The 21,289-nt window shown below is 45.1% G+C and overlaps 1 pseudogene; it reads left to right on the top strand.

Annotated features, from left to right (window-relative positions):
- Positions 1-12,451: 12,451 nt before the first annotated feature.
- LOC125549614 lies at positions 12,452-13,650 on the top strand (annotated as a pseudogene).
- The last annotated feature ends 7,639 nt before the right edge of the window (positions 13,651-21,289 follow it).

The following is a 21,289-nucleotide window of genomic DNA, read 5'->3' as shown; positions in this document are numbered from 1 at the left end:
TGTAAAAAGCAATGTGTAGAGCCGCGATACATAATTCGGATCGAAAGACTGTGGAAGATTTTGGATCACCACGTTCGCCTTCTAGTCCTTCGCAATTGCAACCGGGTATGCCAAACTCGTTTTCTGAAATTTCTTTTTCTGCTCTACCTAATGTTATTTGCTCTAGAAACCTAAAAAATCTAGGATTAATATTAGATAGCAACAATGCAACGATTAATTTAGCTATCAAGGCTTTAAAAGATATAGAGGTTGATAGGTCATCAGTGGCACCTATATCAAAAACTCCTACAGATTTATCTTATCCTAACTATAGTGATGATGAGGACGCTAGAATAGATGGTGCCCTACTCGCTCACTTGGTAGGGGATATTTCGGAGGTTGACTTTCATGAGGCGGAGCTGGACATAAAGATTTGTGACCTCGTGGCATCCGCTAGCTAGGAAGTCATGGTTCTCTTCTAAGAAAAAGGAATGTAAATCTAGGGATGGGGGAACATTAAATCTTAATAAGTTTAACTATGAAAGGCATCTATTGGAATATAAGAGGTCTATCTGTCTTGGCTAAATATCGTTTTGTCTCAGATGCAATAAAGTAGCATCATTTAGATTTTTTTGCTATAATGGAGACTAGGAAGAAACATTTGTCAAAGATGAATCAGGCCTGCCTATGTGGAGGCGTTGATTTCGTTTGGCATTGCCTTCCTCCACGTGGCAGGCCAGGCAGGATTTTACTACGAATTAATACAACAGCCTTAGATCTTTCTTTTCTTGTGGAAGAATAATTTTATATAAAATTCCATCTCTTGCATCAAAGCAGATAAGTTTAAGTGGATTCTCATGGCTGTTTATGATCTACCTCAAGACAACTTCAAATCTGCCTTTTTAGCTGAACTTGTGACAGCCTGTCAAGAAAATCCACTTCCTACCCTGACTGGTGGAGGTTTTAACATTTGCGCAACAGCAGTGAAAAGAACAATAACAGGTATAATGACCGGTGGCTCTTCCTGTTCAATGTTGTTATTGATAGCTTTGATCTTAGAGAGATTGATTAGACTAGTCGACAATTTACCTAGGCAAATTCGCTACCTATTCAAACCTATGACAAGTTGGATCGAATTTTGATGACAACAAAATGGGAACTAAAGCACCCTTTCGTGACTGTACAAGCCCTTGATATATAGGGGTGTATCGGATCACACTCTGTTGTTGTTCGATACAGAGACACCAGATTTTATAGGGGATGAAAAATAGTTCAAATTGGAACTATCTTGGTTTATTCGGGATGATTTTCATGACCATGTCGTAGAAATTTGGAATAAGCCAGTGAAGGGTCGAAACCCGGGACGGTTCAAAGATGGATTAATAAATTCAGTGATTTGCACAGGCATTGAAGAGGATGGGAAGCAAACAATAATGGATAATACAAAGCACAAAAATAAAGTTTACAAACCACTATTAATGACCTCGATTTCACGGCTGAGTTTCGTGATCTGTCTGAAGCGGAGCGAGATAATCTTGCCCTTGCTCGGGATCAGTTAACTCAGCTAGGAAGAGAAGAGGGAATTAAATATATTTAAAGGGCTAAGATAAAGGACGTCCTCCTAGGGGATAATAACACACGGTATTTCCAACTAATTGCCAATGACAAGCATAGAAGAAAACACATTTTCTCGCTTGATCAAGAGGAGGGAAAGATTAAAAGGGTAGAAAAATCTTAAAGAGTATATGTTACCAAGTTTATAAGGATATATTGGGCCACCAGAGGAGTCCCTGTGTGCCTTCACTAGCTCTAGGATTGGTGATATACCACAAGTAACATAGGAAGAAAATGAATTCCTAACTTCCAATTTTACAAAGAAGGAAATTTGGATGCTATTTTGAATATGGAACATAACAAAGCACCTGACCCTGCTGGTTTCCTAGCCAAGTTTTATGAATTTTTTTGGGAAATCATTATAGGTGACCTTATTTAAATGTTCAAAATACAATTGGCAAGGCAGTGAAAAGTGTTGTCTTTGCCACAAAAACGAGACAATTAAGCACCTTTTTTAATGTTGTTTTTCATGTGTGATTTGGATTTGTATACATGTTGATTTAAACCTTCCTCAACCGCATAGTATTTCTCACATGTTCAGGAGTTGGCTTCGTGGGTTTAGGAGGGACAGCTACTTGTTGGTTGTTTTGGCTATGCAAAAACTTGTTGGTTGTTTTTCTCCCGGGCACATAGATGACGATCTAGTCTTAGAATTGATTGTCATTACTTTGTCAGACTATCTTTTTGTTTATTTCAGGCCGTGTGCACTTTTTGTAGAAGCCGCGAGTAAATTCACAATTTTTGTATCAAGTCGATGTACTTATTGTGAATGAACAAAATCCCCCCTTTATAAAAAAAGATGAGATCAGAGTACATCCAGCAAGGAGTACGAGCGTACAATAGAGTATTCACCACTAGTGCACAACCTAAGGGTCCAATCGTGAGTGACAAACTGACAATCAACATAATTCAATCTCAGTTTTTTTATGACAGCATTCGTGCTCATCTGATGGCCAATATGGACAGCTAGAAATGATCTGATCTTCGAGGGGATTCAGCCCAATGTAAACAATGCCAGAAGTCTTTTCTGCAACGAAATCCTTTTGCTGTTGCATAGGGTAAAAGCAAGTCCTGCTGTGTCTTTTGACCAATGGGTTCAGAATCTGGTGTAATTCATAGGCTTGCCCTGATTATTTTTGTTTCTTTCTTTGTCTTTTGAATTAGTGTTAATTTTCCTTTTGCCCTCAGTGGTGTCCATGTGCTCAGTTTTGCCCTCAGATGCGAATTGTCCTCAGTTTTGCCCCTAGTCCATGCACAACAACTATGACGAGCCAAACGGCCATATTTGAGTCCATTCCGTCCGCCGGCGTTAGTGGTTGTGGGTCCGGAGCTTACACGTGGGACTGTGTGGATGTGGTTCCGGAGCTGACATGTAGGCCCATGCAACTAAATCCCCAAATCATTCTAGCTCACTCTGCCCATCCGCCGGCCGGCTGTCCTGCGCCGCCGCCGCCACCTGCGCCGCGGCCAGCACCTGCCCCGCCACCAGCGGCACGGCCTGCTCCGCTGCTACCGTCCTGCGCCTACGCTCCACGAATACCTGCGACGGCCGCCACCTTCCTGCGACGCCACGGGTGGGGTGCCCGCCACCTGCTCGACCCACGGCGCGGCCTCCTTCCGTGCGCCCGGTCGGAGCGCTCAAAGGTGGGGGCTGCTGGAGCTATTTGAACTAGGAGGAAGAACCCTAGGGCGAAATAGCAAGTAGCGGCGACCCCGGAGTATTCAGCGAGGCAGGCATCGGGCCGGAGATCCGCCGCGTCCACGACTGGGTTCCCGAGGGGTAAGTCTCGCCTCTTGTTTAGATTGAGCTTAGTTGTGCATTTGAACACTCGATTCGAGTAGGTTTGCCCAATTAGTGTGCTGATTGCGTCTCTGTTTTTCTCCGGTTAGGATGGAGTTGCGGTTTGCTTTCATGGTGCACATTAGAAGGGACCGGTACATGTTCGATGCAAAGGATAAGAAGAAATACCAAGGAGGTTTGGATTATCGGTTGCCAATGGCTAGTAATTGGAGTTTTAGACAATTTGGGGCAGTAACTTGTAGCCAATATCCTTGGGGTTTGCTTGATGAAGTGGTATACAAATACTATGATGGGGAAAAGAAATGGGTGACAGTTAGTAATGATGAAGAGCTAGCTATCATGTTTGTTAGGCATAAAGAGAAAGATAATTTTCATGTGAGGCTGCAAGTTGATGTGCTTGAGCAGGCATTTGGACCTAGGATGACGGGTGCAACATCTCGGGGTGAACCAAGTCGTCGTAATGGCATCTCTAGCCAGAACAGTTCAGTTGGTGCACGGCGACGTGGTGGCTCGACAAGTGTGGGCAACAGCAGTAGGGTCCCCCTTGAAGTGGAGCCTGATGACTACAATTTTGGGGTTGATGAAGAGAAGCTATATTCTGATGTTATTCGAAATTTACGATGGGCACCTCGGACTGAAAACCAAGATGAGGCTCACAATGTAGTCCGTGTGGATGATGATGCGGTGGGTGAGGACGAAGACCTTGCAGCTGTTGAATGGGACCCTTTGAACCCTCATATGGAAGAAGGTACAGTTTTTGCATCCATGAATGAGTGTAGAAATGCACTTGTGACATACTGCATCAAGTTAGAACGTACTTTCAAAGTTGACAGGAGCGATCAAGTACGTTACAGAGTGCACTGTCCGATTGAGGGTTGTCCACGGAGGCTGCTCGCATCTAAAATGCGAAATAGCACTAATGTTCAGGTCAAAGTGAACCCTTTTAAGCACACATGCCAGGAATCAACCCTTAGGAAGGATACAATCAGTAGAGCCAAGTCAAGATGGGTGGCAGAAGAAGTAAAGAACTAGGTGAAAGAAAACTAGCAAGTGGGTCCAAAGGAATTGCAGAAGAACATCAAAGATAAGTTCAAGATAGATTTACCATACATGAGGTTGTTCAATGGTAAGCAACATGCTATGGATTCTATTTATGGTAACTGACAGGAAAGTTTTCAATTGTTGTATTCATTCAAAGGTGAAGTGGAGAGGACAAGCCTAGGTAGTATTGTAGATATTGATCACCACACCATGGAGTACACATTCAGGGGAGTGACAAAGACCAAGGAATGCTTTAGGAGGGTTTTTGTCTGCTTTGAGGCTTGTCGCCGGGGTTTTTTGGCAGGCTGCAGGCCTTATTTAGCTATTGATGCCACTTCTCTCACATGGAGGTTTAAACGACAGTTAGTAGCAGCTTGTGCAGTTGATGCACACAGTTTTGTATTTCCAGTTGCCTACGATGTGCTGGAGACAGAGTCTGAGGTGAGCTGGACTTGGTTTTTGCATAATCTGCGCCGGGCTATTGCACATCCCAATGGGTTGGTCATTCATACAGATGGTTGCAAAGGTTTAGAAGTGGCCGTGGACAATGTGTTCCATGGAGTAGAGCATAGGGAATGCATGCCTCACCTTGCTGCAAATTTCATGAAGAAATTCAAAGGAAAGGTGTATACCGACAATTTATGGCCAGCATCTTTGACTTGCAGTGTGAAGAAGCACAACTACCACTTGAGGCAGTTATACATGAATCCTAAAGTGAAAGAATACTTGGAAACACACCACTCCAAGTTATGGGCCAGAAGCCAATTCAGTGAAGTGAGCAAAGTTGACTATGTGCACAATAATCTAGCAGAGTCTTTCAACTCAACGATCCGGAAACTAAAGGATAGAATACATGCAGAAATTTCATTATCGTGCAGGAATAGCCGAGGAAAAATTCATGGGCCACATTATCATCCTTGCCGTGATGAATGAACTGAAGCAGAAGACAACAGGCTTGGAAATGAACATGACTCCTTGCTCAGGTACCACAGCAGAGATATCATATTTGGATAAAGAGAAGAGGGAATGGAGATATCCAGTGGATTTAGAAGCTAGAACTTGTAGTTGTAGGCAATGGCAGATAACTGGGTTGCCATGCATTCATGCCTTGTTTTTCATCACTTCTCTCCCAGGTCCAACAGGGAACATACAGCAGTATGTGCATGATTACTACTCTGTTGCAAGGTTCAAAGCCACATATGCTTATGCCTTGCCTGCTATGGAGGGAAAACAACAATGGGACATGGTGGACCCTAGATTCAAGATTTGCGCTCCAGTTCTGAAGAGAGCAGCACGTAGACCATGGAAGAGTCGAATCAGACCTCGCAGTGAAGGAGCTGGACTTGGAGCGAGGAAGCGTAAGTGCACAAGGTGTGGTGGGTCTGGTCATTTCGGTAAGTATTGTGATAACACAGTAGATCCAGCGTTCGGAGAGAGTTTCGATGAAGGCTTCGATGAAAATGTTGGCCAAGAGCCGGTTGCCTCAATAGATGATGAAAATGATGGTCAACAGCCGGTTGCATCACATGAGGATTTTGACGAGGTTCCAAATGATGATGGTCAACAGCCGCATGATTTTGATGATGATCCAAAATTTCCTCCAAATAATGATTCAAGTGAGGCTCCAAATGGTGATCCAAGTGAGGCTCCAAATAGTGATCATGGTGATCCAAGTGAGGCTCCAAATAGTGATCATGGTGATCCAAGTGAGGCTCCAAATGGTGATCATGGTGATCCAAGTGAGGCTCTAAATGATGATCCAAGTGAGGCTCCAAATGGTGACCAACCTTCTGTTGTTGTGAGTTCTGCTAGGTATGTAAATCTTGCAAGGGTCAAATACTATTGTACATTTATCACTTGACATGATCTCATTACCCTTTATGTTTTGCACAGCTCTATCATAGGTTTGAAGAAGACACGCAAGGTACCGACAACCAAGAGGAGAAGAGAAGAAGCAATGAGCACAAGGTGCACGAGGAGCAAAGTGATGGCAAGAAGCTCAAGGAACAGAAAGAAGCCCCAACGCAATATATGAATAATTATGAAACATTATGAATAAGGGATGATGTTGTATTATGAAACATTTATCACTTGACATGTTGTATTTCTGTTGGATGATGTTGGACCTATGTTAGAAGTATGTTTTACATGATGTTTAAATCTGTTGGATGATGTTTGAATGAGCACATGGTTTTTCCTTTTTTTGATTTTTTTTAATTTTGTTTTGCTCATTTGAATTCTGGTCAAACCTAACTTTGACCAAGATTTAAACAAGTCTAAAACATCAAAATGAAAAACTAAGACTGGATCCTTCTTAGTCAATCCAAAATGAAGCTGTGGTGAGGGTTTTGAAATTTTCATGAAAAATATGATAAAAAGAGGGGTCCAAAGGTACGGTAAACGGCCTCATTTGTAAGCAAGGTTTTTCTCGACCTTGTCTAAATCAGCCAAATAACTTTCCTACACATATATTCTATATATACAGACTATGTGCGCTGGTTTTTCCATTTTTTGATTTTTTTTAATTTTGTTTTGCTCATTTGAATTCTGGTCAAACTTAACTTTCACCAAGATTTAAATAAGTGTAAAACATCAAAATGAAAAACCAAGCCTGGATCCTTCTTAGTCACTCCAAAATGATGCTGTGGTGAGTTTTTTTAATTTTTCATGTTCATTTCCCCAAAACACTTCTCTTCACTTCATACAAGAGAGTTTGAGATACTCGAGATATCACACAATACACATGAACTTATCATTTAAATGTATGTAAAGCTTGTCTATCAACTTAAATCGTTAGTATATGACATAAGAAGACTATGTGCGTAGGTTTTTTATTTTTCTGATTTTTATTTAATTTATTATGCTCATTTGAAATCTGGTCAAACATAGCTTTGACTTCTCCAAACCCCTCCCAAACCCCGCTAACCCTAGCGCTGAACAAGGACCGTTCATCTAACCCTAGTGGCGATCAAGGGCCGTCGATCTAACCCTTCTAGAAGGAATCTGCGGGGAGGAGGGGGGCGATCCGCGAGATGCAATCTAATTGGCTGGGAGATTGTTTTTTTAACAAATATCGGGCACGCTGGATGGACCGTTGGGACGTCTCGTTGTCTGGGCCTGAGACCGCAGTAAATAGCCCGTCTCAGCCTTTCCAGGCCTTGCATGCATGGGAGGGGGCGACGTGGGTTTGCATGCGCGGGAGGCGGCAACATGCATGCATGCGAGCGAGGCGCGCTAGGCGAGCTAGGCTAGCGAGGTGAGCTAGGTGGTTTAGGGCGGTGGTTCAGGGCAGCAAGTCAGATGCACCGCCTGGTCAAAGAGTTATGCAGTAATTCAGATGCACGCACGCGCCCCTTGCATCGTTTTCGTGCAAAAATTTAAGAGTGCAAAACGTAACAGATACACACACGCGTCCGGATACACACACGCGTCTGGATTCACACATGCACCGTTCTCATCCTTTCTCTCTTCCTCTTCCACCCACAGACCTATAAATGGGGTGCCTCTCTTCCTCTCCCACCCAGAAGCCAGATCCGATCCATTCTCTCCAACTTCAAACACCCAAGCGACCGAGCCCTCCCCAAGCGAGACCAAGTGAAGATGCAGTTCAACGGGCCGACCTTCAACCGTCCTCCTGTCGTGCCGGAGCTGTGCTACCCACCGGGCGTGCTCGTGGAGAGGGAGCTCCATGTGTGGGCTATTTCAAGGTGGAGGGGTTCCGTCAAACTCACCCACGCCTTCCTCAAAGCCGGCCATGCCCACGTCCCACGGGGCTCGCCGAGGATGTTCACCCTCAACGAGGTTCATGACCGCGGTGGTATCCTCCTACTGCTCACGGTCACCTTCACCAACCCGTTTGACGCGTGCGAGCTCCTCGGCCAAGTCTTTTGGTGCGGCTGCGAGGCCATCTTCTTCACCATCTACAACATCTACACCAACTACGAGAGCATCTTCCCCACTCCAGGCCAGATGCACTCCCTTTCCTATGACGAGGAGGAGGAGGTGTGAAGATGAAGATGGTGTTGAAGGGGCACGCGCGACCAAGGTGGAGAAGGAGGTCAAGAAGAACATGTTTAAGCCCGGAGTCAAACTCGTCATGTTTCGTTTTTTATTTTGTTGCTTTTCTATGTCGTGTCGTGTCATGTTTTGTCATGTGTCCGTGAACTTATTATTGTAATGGTACGGTGTGTTGCATCTTATCTAAGTTATTAGGGTTTATTATGTGTGTTAAAAAATGTCCGTGCTCAAACACATCATTTCTTCCCTAAACCAAGTCATGAAGTTCGAGAACTTGTGGTTTGCATTAATGAAAACCCTAATGAAAATCGGAGGGGGTGAGAAGCCCTCTGTTTCATTCAAAAAAAATAAGTCATGAACTAACATGCAAATTTATTCCCTTTAAATCCTAAACCAAGTGCCACTCTAACCCTAAACCAAGTGCCACTCTAACCAAAATCATGTGGCAGTGCAAACATACGTTTTCAACCTTCCAACCCTCCAAAATTTCAGTGCAACACAAGGGAAAACCACTCTCATGCGTGTGCAAACATTCACGGTCTCACTATTTTTTTGACAAATTTCACAGTCTCACTATGTATACCTTCCTTCCCTACCCATGTAAAAGTCTTGCCATTTGTCCTAGCGGTTACCAGCGCAACCCTAAACACCACAAACCCACGCGGTCCTGGGTTCGAGTCCCTAGCCGCACCAATTTTTTATGCATTTTCCACCCTTCATTTTTTAGACAAATTATTTTTTTCTCAATGTAATGCCCTTAAAAAATGTTCATTTATTTTGGCACTAGGTGTAAACCTCTACCAGAGCTGAGGCACATTTTCCATGACATTTTGGTCTTTGATTTAAATCACGGTGTATTTGAATTGGATTAATTAACAGCTCCAAAAATTTTCTAACCTTAATTGTTTGGCTCTGGAATAATTCAATTAGCTTCCACAAAAAGTTTCAGCATTATGGTTTACTGCCTAAATTAAATCAGAACAGAAAACAGAAAAATACGCAAGAGAATCCCCGAATGGGCCTAATTGGATGCAGTTGGCCCATTAGTCTAGCCTGCACTTGGCTCTACGATGTGAATTTGGCCCAAGAGCAACCTTTTTTTGATAGAAAGGCAGAGCAGAGAGCTGCATTTCATTGATCAAAAGTTTCTGAATTCCTCATTTCTTCTCCTTTTTTTGAACATATTTAAATGTTGGTCACTGCTTCTTTTTTTTAACATTTAAACAACTTTGACCAACATTTAAACTAGGTGAATTTCTCATACAATTTCAAGATTACAAATTCCTCCATAATTCATGCCTTTCCATACATTTTCAACATTACAACCAGTGTGATTACCATACATACAAATACACAAAAGTATTTGCAAATGGGTATTGATAGTGCTTGATCTTCAAGCTTCCTAACCTTCTTCCTCAACATCCTAAGCTCAACAGCTAGCTCTCTGTCAGTGCGTGCTTCGTCCTCCATCTCTTCTTCCGGAGCTCGTGCTGCTGCCACTGCCATTCGTGGCAGCATGTGCAACCATTCTTCATGCTCTTCTTGCAGTTCATTCATCAAAGTCTTGGCCAGAGCATCGACTCAAAGAAAGAAGCATGTCACCTACATGAACACCAAACAGATAAACCCATTGCTCAAAGATACCGACCACGAAAATGGTGCAATTGCCCCGATTCTTACCCATTCTCGCTGCACACGTAGAACGGACGATTTTGGTTCCTTGGTGTGTGAGAAACCCTCCGATCAACGCCCGCACGGCACCGCAGACAGACGAAGACAGGCATGTCCACACGCGCCCGGCTCTGCATCCGCGAGGTGGCGCGGGAGCTTGCGGAAGACATGGAGCTCGGAGCCGAAGGGGATCTCAACGCCGCCGCGCCCTCCACAGCTAGCTTCCCACCGCCGGGCCCTCCACAGCTAGCTTCCCACCGCCGTTCTCTCTCTCTCTCTCCATGGTCACCACCGTGCTCTCTGTCGCCGTGGTCACCGCCACTGTCACCTGCTTATATAGCACACCCGCCAACGGCTCTCTGCTCAACGGCTCTCTGCTGGGTCCCACAAGCCATACGTGCAATGATCCGAATAAAATTGGCCGTCTCTGCCGCCTGGTCCCACCTATAAGGGCTGAGTCAAAAGGTTGACCTGACGGAGACGGCAGAGTTCACGGAACAAGTCGGTGCGCACGGACTAGGGGCAAAACTGAGCACAATTCGCATCTGAGGGCAAAACTGAGTACATGGACACCACTCATGGCAAAAGGATAATTAACCCTTTGAATTATATCTTGTTAACTTTTGTTTTATCGCTGCTAACTTTTTCAACCCTCGTCCCCCACGTCCCTCTCTGAGGCGACTCAGGGGAACCCTAGCTCCCTCCGCCGCCGGTCCTCCTCCATCCTCCCTCCCCCTCGCCGCCACCGAGGGACACAGCCGGGCAAAGCCAAGGTAGTGCCGGCGGCGGCGGGGCCTCTCCCTGGAGCGTCTCTCTCTCTCTCTCCTGGCGGGGGCGTGAGTTCTTCCGGCGATGACTCGGTCCTATGGCGGGGTGGAGGGCAGGGCACCGTCCAGTGGTGCTACCTCCGCGGCGGCTGCGGCTTGGGGCCCTGACCAGGATCTGATCTGGATCTGGTGGTGCTTTGGTCTGGGCCATGGCGGCTGGCGAGGCATGGTGTTCGTCGGGGCTTGTCGGCCTCTAGGCACCATGGGGGTGCTGGCGGCGACGCATGCCTGGCGTGGTGACGCTGGTGGACGTGCTGGTCATCTTCTTTCAGAGATGGCCGGCCAGAGGCTTGGTGATCGGATCTCAAGATCCTTCATCTAGTCCCGGCTAAGAGTAGGGGAGACATGGTTGCCGGTGAAAACCGAGCCGACGGCAGGCGATGGCGGCATTCTCGCCGTTACCTTGATGGAGGCATCGTCGTGTAACTACTGTCGACCCACTCGTGTTGCTCCTGGAGAAACCCTAGGATCTGGTGTTCCAGATCAGACGATGGCGGCACTGTGGTGTCGTTTCTCTCTTGGGAGCATCGTTTGTGGAGCAGCGCTGGAAGTCAGAGGCAGGAGGTGGAGCGGCTTCGTCTTGCACGGAGCTTCGGTGAAGATGTCAAGTCATGCCTGACCGACAGGTGCTACGCTTTGTCATGCCTGGTTGGCAGGTGCTACGCACGACAGATCTTTCAAGGACTTCAAGCTGTGTCGGTTGGTGGTACTTGGCAGCATGGCGCTGAAGTGTATCAGTGGCGACCGCGACGTGCTCAGCTGTTTGCACGCACGGAGAAGGTGCCGCTGGGCGCCATGGTGGCGTCGACGATAGCTAGATCGAGCAAGGTTGATGCATCAGTACAGTTCTGAAGATGGAGCGGTGGCAGTTGACGGTGGGGACCTCTGAGAGCACGCCGGACCAGTGTGTGCCCCAGACCCGGCAAGTGGCTAGGTTGGGGTCTCAGGTCTTAGATGTTAGGCTTGGCTGCGATGTCTGTTCGGTATTAGGCCCAGGCTATCTGCGCCCTTTCATCAACTGGATAAGTGTAGCAACAGTTTGTTGCTTAGACGACGACTTTAGTCTTACTGTTGTATGACTTTGTAAGGTCTTGTAAAAATAATTAATAAAGTGGCCATATGCATCGCCTAGATGCAGTGGCCGGGGGTCATCCTCCTTTTCTAAAAAAAAACTTTTGTTTTATCCTTGGTTTTTAATATAATCAATCTGTATGGGCCCCGGATCCTCTAGTTTCCTTAAAAGAGTTTCCTTAAAAGAATCATGCGAGATGTCTTGGACCAGACACATGAGCTGAGCCCCACTCCCTCAGTCTTTAATTTGGCAACACATTATGCACATACCTTCCCTCCACTACTTCTTCCCTCACCAACACTCCATGCATCCTGCCTCTTCTTAATTCACCGGCAGCACTCCATGTATGCCTTCTCTCCTTCGCCTTCCTCATCGACACTCCATCCTTTCCTTCTCTCTTTTCATTTCTCCGGTCCCTTATCTACATATAGATAGATATTCACCCGAGGCAGCTTCCATCCACATGGGCATGCAGGACGACGGGCTGCATCTTTTACCTTCGACGTACGAGTGCGTGACAACACAACAGCGGCCGCAAGCAAGTGCAAGACTCTGCAACATGTCGTATTATGGTCGTTCGTATTGGTCAGGTGCGCTACACCAAATCAATCCCATCTCCTTGTGTGCAGTCCAGCCTGCAGCGTGATCCCATGCATCTCTCTCCACCAATTACTAATTAGTAATTACCCCCTTTTCTAAAACATACACTGCAGAGTATGTTGAAGAATATTATAGGGCACGGAGGCTTGAGCAAGAAAATTCCCGACTGTCCAACGAGAAGCGTGAACTGGAGAGGCAACTGGCGGAGAAGAAGAGGACTGCTCAGGTGTCCTCGACCCAGGTCTTGACACTGGGGCACAAGGTGCGAGAGCTGGAGCGCCAAAACACCGGACTGTCCGGTGAGCTGTCCAAGCAAAGGGAGGACACCCGGAAGGCGGGCCTGCTCTTCATTAGTGCTGCCGATAGGTACCAAGAGGAAGCCAAGAAGCAAATTAGGGCAAAGGCAGAGGAATTGGAGAACACGAGGAAGGCAGGTCTGATGCTAATGAACACCGCCGATACATACCAAGAAGCGGCAAGAAAGCAAATTAAGGAGAAGGCGGAGGAGCTGGAGGACGCGAGGAAGGCGGTTTTGGCGCTCATGAAAGCAGCAGATGCGTACCAGGAAGAAGCGAAGAAGAAAATTAAGGATAAGGAGCAGGAGCTGAAGGTCATGGGGGCACAGAAGGCAGAGCTGGATAAGAGGGTAGAATCTTTGGAGTCGAGGCTCAAGGCAGCTCTGGCAAAGAACTTGGAGTTGGAGGATGATTATGGTAAGGTGAAGGCTGAAAATGATAACCTTCGGTTGGAGGTTGAGAAAGATGCATCTGCAAAGGCATTTGATGCTGAGAAGGAAGAAATCTTGACGGAATTGGAGGACCTTAAGATGAAGGTGGAGGTAAACTCAAGGCAACAAGGATTTGATGGAGGGTGAAAACGATAAGCTTCAGTTGGACGCTTTCACTGGAATATAGCTTGCTGGAAAGCAGGGGCTGAGATGCTCTATATTATTAGATATATGCATGGTTCTCCGAGTCGTGTAACATGAACACAAACATATATCATACCCTTTTTATGTGTTGCGTACTCGGCGTACGTACGTGTTCTGTAGCTTGTTCTCTCCAAGAAAAATACCTGGCTGTAGCAACATATATGAAGTGGTGATGGTAGACAGATGGAATAGAGCATAGAGGGAACTCTTTGTTTAATGAATTAAAATATGTCACTAGATGTTTTTTCGAGCATAGAGAGAAAGAAACGAGAAAAGCCGTAAGGTTTACTTGGCACCAAAAAATCTTCAGACTCCATTGTTCTTTGCTCTCTGAATTTTGCTTTCAGCACTATCGAGTTTCAGGTCCAGAACTGACATCTAGCATCAGAGCGTTCGTGAGGGACCATGCGGAGTGGGAGCGGGACACGGACACCGGCGCCCATGCCGTCACCTGCTGATCATCGCTATGTGACTCCATCGCGCACACGGCACTAGAGCCACGGTAGGAGTCGCGTTCGTCGTGGCGGAACGAGATCGTCGTCCACGAGCGCACGGTGCAGGAGCGCATCATCACCGGCGGCAACACGGTATGGCCAATGCTCACTGCCACGAACTACGTCGAGTGGGCTCTAGTGATGCAGATCAACACGGAGGCCAACCTGATGTGGGACGCGGCGGAAGGCAACACCAGCAGCGTGGCCAACGACAAGGCTGCGCTCAGTGCCCCCCGAGATGGTGGGTGCGCTCGCAGTGAAGGGCAGGACCAAAGCCGTGTGGGACGCGGTGCGCACCATGCGCGTCGGAGCTAATCACGTCAAGGAGGCCACGGCGCAACGGCCGCGCAAGGAATTCGATTAGATCGAGTTCCACGACGGCGAGACCCTCGACGCGCTCACCATGCGCATCATGCACCTCGGCGACACGGTGGAGGAAGTGAAGATCGTGCAGAAGATCTTGCGCGTCGTCCCGGAGCACTACGCACAGTTGGCATGCTCCATCGAAACCCTCCTCGATCTGAACACCCTGTCAGTTGAAGAACTGATCGGGCGTCTGCGTTCCTCGGAGGGACGTGGGCACGTGGCGGGGGATCGACGACGACACAGCGCGCGAGTGGCAGCCTCTTCCTGAAGGAGTTGGAGTGGGAGGCCTGCAGGAAGCAGCGCGAGCAAGGGCAAGGCTCCGACGCCCGCGGCAACAGTCGCAAGAAGGGCAAGCCCAAGAACAAGACCGGCAATGGCGGCAACGGTGAACGGGACATGTCCCACGTAAAGTGACCATATGGGTCACTTCTCCAAGCAGTGCCGGGAGCCGCAGAAGGAACGCAAGGGGCGAACAAACCTTGTGCAAGGTCAGGAAGAGGAGCAGGCGTTGCTGATCATGAGCCTGGACTCGCTCACCGTGGTACGTCCCAGCGCGCTGTCCGTCGAGCACGTCCTACTCAACGAGGAGCGATCCAATGCTACGGCGACGAAGCAGGATGGTCACTACGACACGGCTTGGTTCATGGACTCTGGCGTCAGCAACCACATGTGTGGGCGGCATGAATTCTTCTCCGAGCTGGACCCGAGCATTCTCGGCTTCAACCGACAGGTGGACGTGGTCGAGGAAGGCCCATCTCCTGGCCCCCGCAGTCACATAGGCGAGCATGTAGATGTTGTTAGATGATATTGTTTAAACTTGATGTAATCTCAACCATCTTCTATCTCTATTCCCTCTCGTAAGCTATTTAGTTCTCTCTTCTACGCAGCTATATCCTAGCGATCGGCCTTTGCTTGTACGCCGCGAATAGGGGCTTTCCGGTCGCACATAAATAAACACCATGCCGCTCCTTACGACGAGTAGGAACCCTTCCAACCTAATATGGTATACAGAGCCAACATCTTCCCAAACTAACTATCGGTAATTCTACCTCCACCGCCATGTCTTCCACTTCGACCACAATCATCCTCAACCTCGGTGCTCCGCCCGTCCGGGAAGTTGACTAGGGGAAACTTTCTTCTATGGAAAGCTCAAGTAATGCCCGGCCTACGAGGAGCGCATGTCACAAGGTTGCTCAATGGAGTATAAAAATATATCAAATGTCAAAGAAATATGAGGCATATAACTAGCTAACATGTAGAGAAGGTGAACTATCAATGTGCAAAGTAACTTGGGGCGAATGACCAATGTATCGCATGCTTGGGGTTTGCGTATCCTGTAGGCAAGTTTCCAAACTTGATGGACTAGAGGAACTAAACATTTCTAGTAACTACTTGACTGGTGTTGTCCGCCAGATGATTCTCAGTAAAGATTCTTCACCTTCATCAATGATGATTGTTTTAATGGCCTCCTGGCCTGGTATATCTCGACCTCACTGAAGACACAAAGCTCCACTATTTGTGGTTCATTTTTTCGGTAGACACTGGTTTAAAAACGACTTTTATCAGGTGACCTATTGTCTAGTAGCCTTGTATTTATATTCTCACTCTACGTAATTTGAGTCATGGTATGTGTAGCCTTATTATTTACATTGTCATTGTGCTCGTGTTCCAATAGTCCATGCATTTAGTCGGGTGATCGAGCAGATCATGAAGGCCTGCATGGCAACATATTCAAGGATCACAATGATTCCTACTAATGGCATAATGCTAAAGAGCCATGTGGGTGCAGTGGCATTTCTTGCGATCGAAATAGTCGTGTCACAAGAATCAAGCCTATGGCCCTGGGTATTGTTAGTAGACAACGGGAAGGTGTCTCCATACTCGATCCAATAGAGGAACTAAACATCTCTTTGTAACTACATTACTGGTGTTGTCCGCCAAATGATTCTAAACAATGACGTCTTCACCTTCATCAAAGAGGATTGTTTTACCGGCCCACCTAGCCTTGTATATCTCGGGCTCTAAGTGTGAAAACATCAAATTCAACTATTAGTGGTTAAACGTTTAGGTAGACAATATTTAAAAAATGGCTTGTATTAGGTTATCAAGTATCTAGTAGGCTTCGTTTTTATATTCTCACTCTAGTATCATTGTCGTTTCAATCATGACAATTGACTCATATCGGAGAAAACATGGGAGCGGGGCATTGCCCCACTCAATTTTTTCCATGTTTTAATTTATATGCATATCTTTATCTTTACCTAATATTAAAGGGAGGAGGCTTTCATAGTTCTCTATAAGTCACTCTTTTATATCCGTTGATTTTGTGTAAACCATAAAGATGCATGGCTGAGATTTAAATATAGATCTATACAACGAATCAGGCAATATAACAAGGAAAGGGGGGAGATTTCTTGATGACGTGCTAGCAGGACCTTCGAACAGATCGGACAGTGCAACCATTCCAGCTCGATGGGACCATGGAGCTCCGGATCAAAATGACAATGATGACGGGAAGACATCAACAAGGCCGCTGCCTCCCTGCAATCTACTGCTAACGCGACGGCTTGCACACCACACCTCTACGCCACGCTGCTGAGATCGCCTCAATCATACGGATTTTTTGGCACCGCAATCTGTGGGCCGTGGCGGCTGGCGACGACGGCGGCGAGTGGCGATGCCCGGCGCGCCCTTGACCCCCACAACACCCACCTACACCTCAGCGCCAGGGTAGTGGCCGATGACGCTCGCGGCGGAAAGTACCTCCTCACTTCCTGTCTCCTGAGTAGCCAAATCCCATGTAATCTCCACGGTGACGGTGTCTGGGCTTGAGCCTGTGCGTAGGTGTCTGCGTCGGCTTGTCGATCCTTCTGGGTCGATGGAGTACAACACACTAGCAGCGGAGCAATGGGCTTGATGTGTGCGTCAATTCGTGAGCATGGGCTTATACGTGCAACGTGCGTCAAGATGAACCTAATAACTCCTAACGCAAGGTGCAGGGCAGCGAGGGCCATTACTATGTACATGATGAAAATAAAAAATCGTTTGGGCTGGGGGAGCCGCTGCCCTGCCTGACGTTGACGTAGCTCCGCCATTGATCGGAGGTACAGATCTCTAAGTGCTGTATTTTCAGTTTCTTGGACTACAGGCTCTTTGTATGTATGTACCATATATATTTACTGATTTATTTGTGTTGCAAAGCTGTAGACACACTTTTGATATATGGCAGATATGATGATGGACTCCAAGTAGCAAAATAGTACTCAGACTATGAGGGTGTTTGTTTCCAGGGCCTTATTGGTTTAGGGACTTAAAAAGTTCCCTATAAGTCCCATCTAAACCAAACATGAGGGACTTATAGGGACTTAAAGTGGGCATTTGAGACATATGAAATAAGACTTTCAAGGAGGGACTTATAGGGACTTATAGTTGTAATATGATCTTTTAGTCCATGTTAAGTCCCAGGAACCAAACAAGTAGAGACATTTAAGGGCCTTGGGACTTATAAGTTGGGACTAAAACAAGTCCTAGGAATTATGAACCAAACAGGGTCTATACTTTTTGAGGAAGATTTCATTCGTATTGTATTCTCACAGTTATTTTGTATTGATCAGACAAATTTCAATGGTAATTGAATTTTGATTTGTACAGTTTTTTCTTGAAATAGAATTCTCCATCCTACTCCAAACTTTGGTTTCTAAAAAAGAGTAGCTCAAAGGAGCAAATGGATGGAGAAATGTGCTTAGAGAAAAGGAACTCAACAGAGCTAATGGACCATGAAGAAGTTGAGAACAACGCATAAGCTTCAGATTAATTCTCCAAAACCAATATGTGTTTGATGATTCTTATTGATAAAACAAGCATAGATAGTTTTTGCCTAAGAACTTTGACATAGCTTAGTTTAGCTAAGTAGACTGTAGATTACTAGATTCGGAGAGGTTATAGCATGACCACATTAAAATTTATTTTGCTGCAAGTTTTCTTGTGATGCAAATAATTTGTATTGTGGGAGAGTGTGTATGGTTTCTTCAGCTATGCGTTTACCCCGTCATAAGCACGTCCGTACTAAAATCAAATGTTCCCGTGCTCTTTGTTAAGACAGAAGAATATACTCAGATTTGATAACAAATCTCTATGAGTCAAGTAACCATGTATGGGGCTGCGTCAAGGTGACGTGAATGATTTACCAATGTAAAATATAGGGTCCATCAACATAGCCCAAACAAAACTACTCAGCCGCATAATATTTGGGAGTGCCGCCTTAGGAAATCAAAGACATGATGACGCCTTTATGTTTCCAGGTCCTCGAGTGGCATTTTTTTAGAATAGTACAATCGAAGTCGCTCACATACACGAGCATAGAATCACCTCTATGAATGTACGTATGCACATCCTACCCTTATGTGGACCTTCGACTGACTGAGCTGGTGTATCATCTTGAGATTAATAAAGTTGTCACGGGCGCCAGTTTACAAAATAGCCTATATATGACGCTTCAGGCGCCAAATAGGCTTGGATTAAGGCAGAGTGCTCCTATATGATGCTTGTTTGTGTCGGAATAGGGCGTGTGACGCAGATGCTGCAGTCGGTACACTTTAGGCCCAAATGTCATGTAGCATCTACTTTTCTTCCCACAATTTGGTTTTACAGAATGGTCTTTGGTTACCCCCAATTATCTTGGTTTCTAGGACGGTTTTACGCTTTCTATAAAAAGGTCATTCTTTAGAGGAAAACCTCTTTATATTTACATAAACATTTTGTGAAAATTTAATGGACATTCAAAAAACCAAGTGAACATTTATATTTTTCTGCAGAACACTTTCGTAAAAGAAAATCAACGTGTAAAAATGTTCATCATGAACTAAAAAAGTCCACCGTATTTAAAAAAGGTTTGTTGTCTATTAGGAAATATTCACCATGCTTAAAAAACAGTTCATCCTGTATTCGAAAGATGTTTAATGTGCATTTAAAAAATATTCATCATTTACTAAAAACAGTCCACCTTGTTAAAAAAAGTGTACACTCTATGTTGATGAATATTCATTGGGCAACTTCACTGCATGTTTAAAAAATATTCACCATGTATTAAAAAATGATCACCAGGCTTTCAAACATATTCACAACATACTTTCTTCAGAAATACTCATATGCACACAAAGACAAATGTGTTTTTACTAATGAAAAAGGGAATAAATAGGGAAAGGAAAAAGAGTAAATAAAAAAATTCAAAATACGAAGAGAAAAATGAAAACCATAAAGAAAAAATAACTAAATCAAAAAATAATATGGAGCAAAGCAAAAAGCCAATGAACTATGGAAAACATAATGAAATAAGCAGTAGAAGAGAAATAAAATTCCGCCAAAAAGGAAAATGTGGAGCAAAAAATACTTACGACAACAAAAATACCCAAAAAATAGACTTGAAAATAACCCCCCACACACATAAAAAAAATTAAATCATACCACAACAGCAACACTAAAGGATTGAGAAATGGGACATCCCAGAATGTGCTTAACATGTGGATCAAATATGGTGCTGATTAGGATGTCCCGAAGTGTGTGGGGATCTCCCATCTGCCGCTCTTTGCAGCATATTGGCCGCATAACACACAGGTGGCCCTCGACTGGGCCGACCATTGGCGCATGTAGTGAAGCGAATGGGTGGATGTTTGCAGTCAGTTTGAGAAACATGCACTAGAACAAACTGATACATGTAGCAAACCAAATCGAGGTACTATAACTTACATGCAGAGTTTGTGTAATGAATTTTTTAAAGAAAAGTCTTAGAACAATTATTAAAAATTAAGAACATCTTTTGAATTTTCAAACTTTTTTAACACGAACAAATTTTGTAATTATGAACATATTTTAATTTTCCGAACATATTCTGGAAATCACAAACTAAATTTGGAAATGCTAACATTTTTTGAATTTTTTTTTCATTTTTGATCTTTTTTCAAGAGCATGACCATTTTTTGTAAACATGATGTTTCTGTATTTGTAAACAAAATTTGGAAAATGTGATAATTTTTTTAATTTTCAATAAAATTTGAAACACATTCATTTTATGAAAATATCTGGAAGATTTCCTGAATGCCAAACAAATTTAAAATTCCAAACATTTATTTTCAATTTCTGAGTGTTTTAGAAAAAGAAACGTCTCCCTTTGTGGTGCCTAAAACGTGATAGCCCTTTCGTAAAGGGATCTGCCAGATTCTTAGCCGTATGGACATAGTCCAACGCTATCACTCCGGAGTTTCTTAATTTTTTGACATCTTTTAATCTCATTCTTATGTGTTTGGTGGACTTCATGTTGTCCTTTGAACTCTTCACCTTGGTGATGACAGTCTGATTGTCACAGTTCATAAGGATAGCCGGAACCGGTTTATCAACCAATGGCAAGTCCATCAAAAGATCTCGAAGCCATCTCGCTTCAGCACCGGATGTGTCTAATGCTGTTAATTCTGCTTTCGTTGTCGATCTCGTTAAGATCGTTTGCTTGCAAGACTTCCAGGAAACAGCGCCACCTCCAAGAGTAAACATATACCCAGTTGTGGCCTTCATCTCATCAGCATCAGAGATCCAATTCGCATCACTATACCCTTCAAGTACCGACACGTATCCGGTATAGTGAAGTCCAAAGTTTATAGTACCTTTCAGATAGCGCATAACTCTCTCAACAGCATGCCAATGTACATCACCCGGTTTGGAAACAAACCGGCTCAGTTTGCTCACAGCAAACGCGATGTCAGGCCTCGTTGCGCTCGCTAGGTACATCAGTGAATCGATTTGAGAGTATCTCAATTGATCTTTAGCCATGCCTTTGGACTTTCGAATCAATACGCTAGGATCATATGGTGTTTGAGATGGCGTGCA

The sequence above is a fragment of the Triticum urartu genome, chromosome 3, assembly GCF_003073215.2.
Source record: "Triticum urartu cultivar G1812 chromosome 3, Tu2.1, whole genome shotgun sequence".
NCBI classification, from domain to species: Eukaryota; Viridiplantae; Streptophyta; class Magnoliopsida; order Poales; family Poaceae; genus Triticum; species Triticum urartu.
This window is presented reverse-complemented; position numbering and strand designations above follow the sequence as displayed.